Below are 10071 nucleotides of genomic sequence, written 5' to 3'. Positions count from 1 at the left end.
CATTGGCTATTGCAGAACTGAAGAAGTACAAACATGGAAAGCAAGGTAGCATAGGCCTCATACAATGAGGACATATGGAGGAGATGTTTGATCAGAACCAATGCCATGGTCATGTTCAGTCATGCCATAGGTTCTGATCAACCATCTCCTCATATTATGATTCCCGGTTACAATCATCGGCCTAGTTTAATCAGAAACAACAGAATCTAGAACAAACTAGCGCGACTCATTCCACACAACAATCTGAACATGCTAAACCCCAACACAAAAACCCTTCCCGTCTTTGCATGCACAGTAAAATCTGGTAGTTTCAGCAATCCACAGTCCGATCTAGGAAGGATCTATCACGATTGGAGATTAGAGTAACAGATCTAAGTAAATCGAGTCGTGAACACCAAGACCTCGACAAGAACAACAAGCAATGGCGAGGAACACCTTGCAAACATCAATCCGAACCTATCCTAATGAAAACCCTAAAAGATCTAATGTGCATGTTGTCGCAACTGCCCGATCATGGCATGTTCTGGCACAACGAGTAAGAAGGTGAGAAGGAGAGGTCGTTACCGACATTTTTCCGGCCGAGGACAAGCTCGAGGTCGCGGGCGAACTGGAGATGCCGATGAAGACTGCGGAGCAGGTTGCGGCCGACACTACAACAGAACCCCTCCTACAACAACGTATTTATCTGTATCTAAATGTCAATTTAGGCGTTGCTAGGGCCTCTACCAACGAATAATGATGCGTTGCGTTTTTGGGTGTTGCTAGGGTACAATGCAACTCATATAGGTCCGTTGGTAATAGCGGCGTTGCTAGGCAACAACGAATATAATTAAGGGTGGACAACACTTACATGCGTTGGTGTTTGCATTACCCGATTTAATTGATGAACCGCATGATATTAATTATATCAGTTAATTTTTTCAACCGGTCGTACACATGTAACATCCATTGTATTTTTTTGGCAATTACGTTGAATTAGGTCCATGCTATGCTTTCAAGACACACGTAAAGTGAGAAAAAACAACACTATTAATAGAAAAGAGAAACATATTAGATATTAAATTAAAATCGTAGCATTAAAAGGGGAACACCATCCACGTGGTATACATCGATATTATGTTTATAACATCGCTCCTTCGTACGAGAATACTAAAGGTACAGAGATGTGATGTAGACTATCAAGCAGCAACAACATTGTCCTCCTTCCATTCAACTTGTCACCAATGCCATCATACATTTATCTTTGGAATCTACACAGAAAGGGAAAATTCGTCTTCTGACTTGTAATGTACAGATTAATATATGAATATTGAAGTCCTTCTTGATCTTTGGGCCTGCAAAAATAATTTTCGATTTTAAGATCAACGTGGCAAAAACCAAGGTTCCTAGCTGATCTTAGGAGCAGATCAATGAATAATAATGCCACTATATATACGAACATAACTGGGCATAGTGATAGACCATCCACTGACCAAAAGCTATAGTAGTTTCTTACAGAAATTTCAGGATTTCAACAACCATAGGAATCAACCACTTATGTTATTTCAACATTTTCATCAGAGTAACTAGTTATTTACTATATATTAGGGACTGGAACTATACAGGACTATTAACTATAGTAGCAAAATTCAATCTCAAACGAACATACAAGATATCCAGACTTAGCATGGCAACTTACATGGAAGAAACCAGACATAAGGCTAAAATTCCGTGGCTTAAAGAGTTGGAGAAAACAGGGGATGAGGGGAAGTTACTGATGACCCACAAGTATAGGGGGTGTATCGTAGTATCTTCGATAAGTAAGAATGTCGATCCCAACGAGGAGCAGAAGGTGTTGACAAGCAGTTTTGATGAAGGATTCACCTGTAAATGCTCACGATACAAGTATTCGGGGGTTTTGATGTAACAGATGAATAAAGTACGAGTAAGTAAAATGCGAGAGAAATAATTGCAGCGAGTGGCCCAATCCTTTTTACCACAAAGGACAAGCCGGTTTGTTTACTTATAATGACCAAACGTTCTCGAGGACACACGGGATTTTAGTCTAGTGCTTTCGCTACATACAATTGATTAATCTTCATTGTTTTGATAAGTGTTGTGTGGGTGAACCTATGCTAATGTACCGCCCTTCCTAGGACTAATACATACTTGTGATTATACCCCTTGCAAGCATCCGCAACTACAAGAAAGTAATTAAGATAAATCTAACCACAGCCTTAAACTCCGAGATCCTGCGATCCCTCCCCGCATCGATATACCAACGGGGGTTTAGGTTTCGTCACTCCGGCAACCCCGCAATTGGAAAACGAGTACAAGATGCATTCCCCTAGGCCCATAAATGGTGAAGTGTCGTGTAGTCGACGTTCACACGACACCACTAGAAGAATAACACCACAACTTAAATATCATAACATTGAATATTACTCAACCATAGTTCACTACTAACAATTAGACTTCACCCATGTCCTCAAGAACTAAACGAACTACTCACGAGATATCATATGGAACATGATCAGAGGTGATATGATGATGAATAACAATCTGAACATAGACCTTGGTTCAATGGTTTCACTCAATAGCATAAACAACAAGTAGAAAACAGTACTGGGAGAGTTTCCCCTATCAAACAATCAAGATCAAACCCAAATTGCTACAGCGGTGACGATGTCCAGCGGTGGAGATGGCGGTGATGATGGTGGAGATGATGATGATGGTGATGGAGATGATGTCCAGCTCGATGGCGGTGACGATGGCGTCGATTTCCCCTCCGGGAGGGAATTTCCCCGGCGGATTCCTGCCCGCCGGAGAGCTCTTTTCTCTCTGGTGTTCTCCGCCCCGCAGAGGCGGCTGTAACCCTTCGTGAGGATTCCTCTGTGGCTTAGGTCTTCGTGACGAAGGGTTTCGCGAAGAAAAGGAGGCGAAAGAGGCGGAGGGGGCCCCACACCACATGGTGGCGCGGCCAGGCCATGGGCCGCGCCACCCTATGGTGTGGGCCCACCCCGGGTCCAGCTGGCTCCCCTTCCGGCTTCCTCCGTCATCCGGAAAAATAGGAGTTTCGTAAAACTTCCTTCCACAGCTTGATCTTCCGAAATATTGCATCCCGACGGTGCTTTTTCCAGCAGAATCCCGGCTCCGGTGCTCGATCTCCAAATAATCATGAAACATGCAAAATAGATGAAATAACATAAGTATTGTGTCCCAATATGAAATATATCAATGAATAACAGCAAATTATGATATAAAATAGTGATGCAAATTGGACGTATCAGTTACCTGGGGCCAGAGGTGAAAATGGAATCATTTAGATAACATCAAAACTTCCTGACCTGACTGCGTAGTTCCTTTACCGATTGAGCTGCACATGCCAAAAATATAAAAATAACTCAAATCAGGAATCAATATTGGTATAAAGGACCGATGACAAGAAAAATAAGAAGTGCAATTTGTAGCTAGTTATCAACTCTTGCTCCATGTGTTGCAGGCCGGAGTCAGCACACAATATCACATACTAGTAGGCATTGAGTTGCAAATGACATTAGGGTCTAGATAAAATAAACAACAATATAGCAGATCGATGGGGATGCTTACAGAGATATGCCGAGTTTGGCAATGAGTATGTCAGCATACTACAAGATTACTACTGCATTTGAAGTGACAAGAGACAGACCAACCTGACATGATATTTGGTTTGCACATTCCAGTTTTGCCGAGATATCATGCAGTAGGCAATAAAATTCATTGAGATCTTTGGAGTTCTTCCCACGCGTCTCCTTAAAAACCTTCTTGTTTTTATCACCTGCCATTGCATTGTTTTGATAGTTAGGTCTGAACACCAGTGTGCCTGAAAAAAGACAGCACAAACATACATGTTGACCCTACAAGCTAATAAGTGTTGTCGGGTCATCGGGATTCAGTCAACTGACCACAAAGGGTTTTTGATAAAGAAAATTTTGAACCTAATATCTGTCGAAGGTTCAAATCTTCAGTCTGCTCCACCTTAAACGTTAGATTTTTATTATGGCCTTTGAATTAACAGTGAGGTTCATACCAGTCAACTATCACAATAAAAGTAAGTTGGCATATTTCCTGCACAAAAATGTTTGATTCTTCTTTCTTATGAATATTCCTGCATGTAGAAGCAAAGAATATACCAGGCAAACTATTATCTACAGTCAAGAAATACTAAGAACTTCTCTCGCTTCATCCTCACGACCAACCTACAAATCTGTGATTTCATGAAGACCAGCACTACAACAAGTGTACTCCATTCAATAGATGATTCACGGATAAGAGTGTAGGATAGGACTAGCGATCAGTACACTCGAGTCGGACGTACCTTGTTTGCATCTGTGCATGTCCCCACTGAAGATCCATTAGTCGAAGCAGACGTTCCCGTCGCGGAAGATGGCCCTGTAGGCGGCGGCGGATGCCGGGCAGTGGCCGGAGCCACAGTTGCCGCCCGGACCCAGATTTCGACGTCCTGAAGGCCAATGTCGCAACCGGGCTCCACGCCAGTGCGTCGTCCTATTAGACCTTAGGGAAGGAGAGATAGGGGAGGGAAAAGGCGACGATTAGTAGGAGACCGATGGTGATGAGGCGGCCGCCGCGCTGGGCGTCGAGTGGCCTGCAGATCGGAAGATAGAGGAATTAGGGTTAAGTTGTAGTGGCGGAGAAGGGTATCGGGATTTGGCCGCTTTTTTAGATGGAGAATCGGGACGTGGGTTGGGGGTTGCAGAGGTGAGGGATGGTTTATGGAACGGTTTTTTTCCTTGGGTTATAGAACTACTTAGGCGGGACGTTGGGACGTGCAATATAGATACAGATATAATCATCGTTGCAAGATATGTGTAGCTGTGGGCCTATTCGTGTTGTAGTGCGATGTCGCGGTGCTTCTCGCCAACATCTCCTCCGGTATCGGTGCTCCTCCGTGTGACGGTCCGGGGGATTGGTCGGCGGGAGGGGAACCGCCGGGTGATGTGACAGTTTGGAGGGGGGGGTGAGAGTGCGGTCGCAAGTGAGAGGAAGGAGAGGGGAGCAGTGAGGCTAATTATGGCGCGTGTTCCCGAAGGGACGCGGCGTTTCCGTCTCCCTTTCCCGCGCGTGCAGCCTTCTGGCCGCAACGGGCCTGGCTCCGGAGAAACTGCCATTCCGGGCGTTCCTCCAGGGCCTGTCCCGGGGGTGCTTTAAAACCCGGTTCCTACAAGAACGCGGCGGCCTGCAGGCAACCAAATGGCCCATTTCAAGACCCAACCCATGCAAAAAGGTGTCTACAGGCTACCAAACGCGCCCCAAGTGATCGCCGTAGGCACACGAAGAGTTCTAGGCATTTATCTGTTGCTCGCTAGCTACTTCCAGGCTCTTGCAGCTATCGCCGCTGGATGGCGAACGCAATTTTTGTGCCTCCTGTCGCTTGTAAGGTGTTCTCTGCGAGGGAGCTGCTTCAGGAATAATTCCATGTCATCGGCATCCTCGTGGACTGAAGAGGGGGCACGTTCAGCACGTTCACGTTAAGCGGCAACATCCGGTACTCGATGTCGAGCTCCTTCAAGACTCTGATCATCTCCTGGAGCACCAACTCCTTCCTCACGAACCTCATCCCCATATCTTGGAAGTTCAGTGTGTGCCGGAGCCATATGGATACTTTCAGCTTGTTCGTGTCATCGACATCTCGGAGGACAACCATGGCGCCGGATACCAATGTTCCTTCTTCAAGTATCTTCAGTTTGTATTATATTGTGTATATGAGTTGGGTTACGTTTGGATTCTGAGTTGTAATAGGTGTGGATAGGTTACGTGTAGTTTTCGAGTCGAACTCTAGTAGCCTAGGCCTGCCATATAATGTGAGGGGCACCACATGTTATGACATATGACGACTTGATAGTGGAAGGAGTGCAAGGGGAGCCGGCGGCTTGTGCCGGCGCCCAAGACGGTCAAATGCCGCGGTATCAATGGGGGGAGCGCCCGTAGTCATGCCCCGCAGGGTAGGCAAGTTACCGAACTGCGTTAACAAATCTCGGTGTCGTCTTCGTGTTGTGATTGCTTGGTCCTCAGTAAATCGATTGTGCGCCTACGACGGTAACAAGTGGTATTAGAGTGAGGTTGGAGGCAGCACAAAGTTGATCCGGAGGAAGAGGACCGACAAGGTCACCGGTGTTGCGTCGGCGGATTTGTTGGGCACCAGACGGGACGATCGGGATATCAATCAGAGAAGCACCGGGTCGATTCCAGTTGATCGGATGGGTACCAAGCAGCAGAGCAAGGCACACGGCAGATCAGATCAGACACGTAGAGGCGGCGGCGGCGGGAGATCGAATCGATCTGTGGAGCAGGCAGTACAACACGGACGTGGTTGGAGAACCAACAGCATCACGGGCGAGCAGGCGTCCATGTTGTGTGAACCACGCAGGTGGCAAGGCGGGCGTGGCCGGAAATCGGATCGCTCAAACGAAAACGACCTGGGCAGGGGCCCATTTACATCCGCTCGATGGTGGCACGCTCAGGCGCGCGTGGCTCAATCCAAGTTGTTATCAGTTGTTTTCGGTTTTTTGCTAGTTTTAATTCAGATTATAAATACGATTAATTTAAAATTATTCAAATTTGAAAAATGTTCAGATTTTGAAAATTTTAAATTCGACAAATGTTTAAACAAGAAAATTATTTAGATTTGAAAATGTTCAAGTTTGTAAAATGTTCAAACTAGAAAATTGTTTAGATTAAAAAAATGTTCAAACTAGAAATTTGTTCAGATTTGAAAAATGTTTAGATTTGAAAATGTGCAGATTTTAAAACTGTTTAGTTTCAAAAAAACATTCAAAATTTAAAAATGTTCAAATTCAAAATTTGTTTAGACTTCAAAATTGGTCAGATTTTAAAAAATTTCATATTAGAAAAAAGAAATTCGAAAAAGATGGAAAAACTGGAGAAGAAAACCGGACTAAACAAGAAAATAACCGAGCGGCAAAAATAAAACTGTAGAAGACCAGGGTGATGCACGAAAAACCGGAAAAAAGACTATATCGCTAGTAGTGGGCCGGCCCATGTAATCCATCCCTATGCCGAGCCCATATACACATCGCAATAAGCGATGAATAGGGATTGCCATCGTGGCCAGGTGCAGTATAGGTGATCAGAAGTCAGGGAAACTACTAGGAAGCTAGTTTCTGTTTGTTGCGCAGTTTGCACGAGGTTCTACATGAAGGTTGGTAGATGGTGACGACGTGGAGTGCGTCGTGGATAATCATGTATCAAAAAGCGTCAAGTAGTGCGTGACGATGTTCGTGCTGATAAGACACGAGGTGGAGCAAGATTGCAGTTGAACAGGTTCGGCTCGGTTGGATTGGACAGTCTGACGGATACATAAGACGGTGAAGATTGGCGACAACGACGCAGGAGCGTGACGGCTGATGGTGTCCGATTTCTGTGGGCGTGGAAACACGTGGCACATGCCTGAGGGGTGCGTGCTTCGACATGCAATGGCGCGGAGTTGATTCAAGATGTGTACACACGGGAACTTGAAGTCGGCAGGGTGCAGGGTAGACTGTCATCTACCAAGGAGTCATGTTGAAGGTGGAGCTGGAGTCTAGCGGAAGATTCCACTCGGGTGATGTAGGGGCTACGGCGTAAGCATGCAGAGAGTCGAAGCCTGGTCAGCGGGAAAGCAAGAGACAAGTTGTTCGGACTGGAGCTCAGGGTTCAAGAGATGTGTGGGACTCGGCATCGGTCGGGTATGACTGATGGATCTGCAGTGGGGCCTGAGGTGGTGTGGGTTAGCTACCCGGTAGATCTTGTCCAAGATAGCGGATTCTCGGTGCGGCGAGGTGTGCGGTAAGCACGGGACACAACGACAGACCAGGGCACCGTCGGTTGGACATGTGACCTGACAAGTGTGCAGGGGTGCTGAAACAGTGCTAGCGAGTACCAGGTTCAAGTTGGTGATTGGGTCTATCGGGATTGACGTCAAGTGATGGATAAAAGTCAACCATGGGGAATATGAGAAAGTGTTTAAAAAGTCTAAAATGTCAAAGGTACATGGCTGTATATTTTTGCAATGTTCAGTCCACATGGGAAGTCCATGTGACAAGATGCAGAAGGAGGCGGAGTGTTGTAGCTGTAGGACATGTAGAAGACTATCCGAAAAGGATGAGACGACTATGAATTTTACAGTAAAATTCCTTTAAGTTATATAACTTCCAAGTAGATCAGTGATCGGTGTGTGACATTGTTAAACTGAAAGAAGGAAATACAGTTATAGGGAGTAGTAGTGAAGCTCATGGAAGATAACTCAAGTCCGGAGTACTTGGAGGTTTGGGGCTTAGATAAACTCAAGATGATGGACAGTATTCGTCAAGGTGGAATTTGTTAAGTTTGTGTCAAATATTGTGTACGAGTTGGGCTACGTTTGGACTTTGAGTTATAATAGGCGTGGATAGGATACATGTAGTGTTCGAGTCAGATTCTAGTAGTCTGGCCCTCCTATATAATGTGAGGGGCACCACATGTTGTAACATATGATGACTTGATAATGGCAGGAGCGCCAGGGAAGTCGGCTCCCAAGGAGGTCAAGTGTCGCGGTATCAATGGGGAGGTGCACCGATAGTCATGCCCCGCAGAGTAGGCAAATTGCCGAACTGCCTTAACAAATCTGGATGTTGTCTTTGCTTGGACCTCAGCAGAGTCGATGTAACCGGCCGGTGTCACAAGTGGTAAAAATGGTTAGTCCGATGTGGTAAGATCAGCAGCAAGTGACGCTACAAATTACAAATGTAAATACTGCTACAACAACCAACATGACTGCTTGCTAAATTTGACAAGTAATGAAGGGAAATTCTCAGCATCACGTTCTTTCCTTCATGAGGGCCAGCTTTTCCACAGGTGTGGCAACATGAATGGAGAAGTCGATCCCTTTTCCCATATCAGGACTACTGTAGAAATTGAAAATCGGCTTGGTAGCCAGTACACTGTTTGGGACTTTGGGTAATAGATCTTGAGGTTATCGTAACGAAGAAACACCATCGTCATGATATTCATTTCCTCTACAACGACCTGAAATTCAAGTGTTCAAACTTCAGTCAACGAACGCAAAGGTAATATTCATCAATTCAAAAACCAACAAAAAGCGCGGAGACCAGATTTATTACATGTACTTCTTCAATTTCACAGCGGTCACAACCGTCGAAAGGATGCGTCACAGATAAGAAAATAATGGCATCAAAGATTGTCTTCATAGTATTCCCAAACACAAAGACTGCCAAAAGGAGCTGCGAGCTGATGAAGAAGAACAAATGTGTCGTCGCTACGTCGTCGAGAATAAGACGCCAGAGAGAAAACACAATGAGGCCAACGACAACATTGCCCATCTAGCTGAGCTTGTTAACTGCGGTTTTTGTATCATTAAATGTTAAGGTAAGAGCTTTGCACCCTCTAAATGCGTTCACCTACAAAAGAAACCATATGGTAGTATTAGGAAATGTATCTTGAAGTTAGAAGTCAATGATAATCCTTGATGGAACTTAGATAGTAGTACTTTAACAAGATCATTACCACCCAATTCTTGAGACTTTTCCCTCCTCCCTTCCCTACACGACTCTCATCTCTCTTCTGTAATTGTGGATAGCGATATCGTTTTTGCACCGAGCAAGGACACCCCGTTGGAGGCACTTGAGCTGGTTAGGGCCAAGGAGCAGGTGCAAGCGGCACTGGCCGTGGTGGCGGCTCGCAAGGTGCGGGAGGATCTTGAGCGGAGGGCCAAGGAGGCCGCCCCGGGGTCGGCATCCGGGGAGGATGCTGCACCGACCGAAGCGGTGGGAGAGGCGTCGGAGGCCACGAACGCGGAGTGCCCGGCCTCGTCCGATGAGGACATCACCATTCGTAACATGCGGGCACACGCAAGGGAGCGACGACCCCTACTGACGGTGCGAAGGGGCACATGATGACCACTCGTTCCCAAAAATGAAAGCCTTCATCTACAACATGAGGGGGTTTGGGGAGCTAGGGAGGCGTGGCCAACTCAAAACCTACCTTCGACAACATAGAGTGGACATTGTGGCCATCCAAGAAACGATCAAGGCGGAC

The 10071-nt window shown here is 45.9% G+C and overlaps 1 long non-coding RNA gene and 1 pseudogene across 1 annotated transcript; both read right to left on the bottom strand.

The window, feature by feature from the left end:
• Positions 1–1075: 1075 nt before the first annotated feature.
• On the bottom strand, positions 1076–4494 carry LOC124688043. Its single transcript, XR_006998410.1, has 4 exons — positions 4337–4494; positions 3672–4126; positions 3274–3355; positions 1076–1334 (listed from the first exon to the last, which is right to left on the bottom strand). It is a non-coding gene; the product is annotated as an uncharacterized LOC124688043 (long non-coding RNA).
• A 946-nt stretch (positions 4495–5440) lies between these two features.
• On the bottom strand, positions 5441–9865 carry LOC124690510 (annotated as a pseudogene).
• Between the last annotated feature and the right edge of the window lie 206 nt (positions 9866–10071).

The sequence above is a fragment of the Lolium rigidum genome, chromosome 2 (assembly GCF_022539505.1).
Source record: "Lolium rigidum isolate FL_2022 chromosome 2, APGP_CSIRO_Lrig_0.1, whole genome shotgun sequence".
NCBI classification, from domain to species: Eukaryota; Viridiplantae; Streptophyta; class Magnoliopsida; order Poales; family Poaceae; genus Lolium; species Lolium rigidum.
The sequence above is the reverse complement of the archived record's forward strand: the minus strand, read 5'-3'. Positions and strand labels throughout refer to the sequence as shown.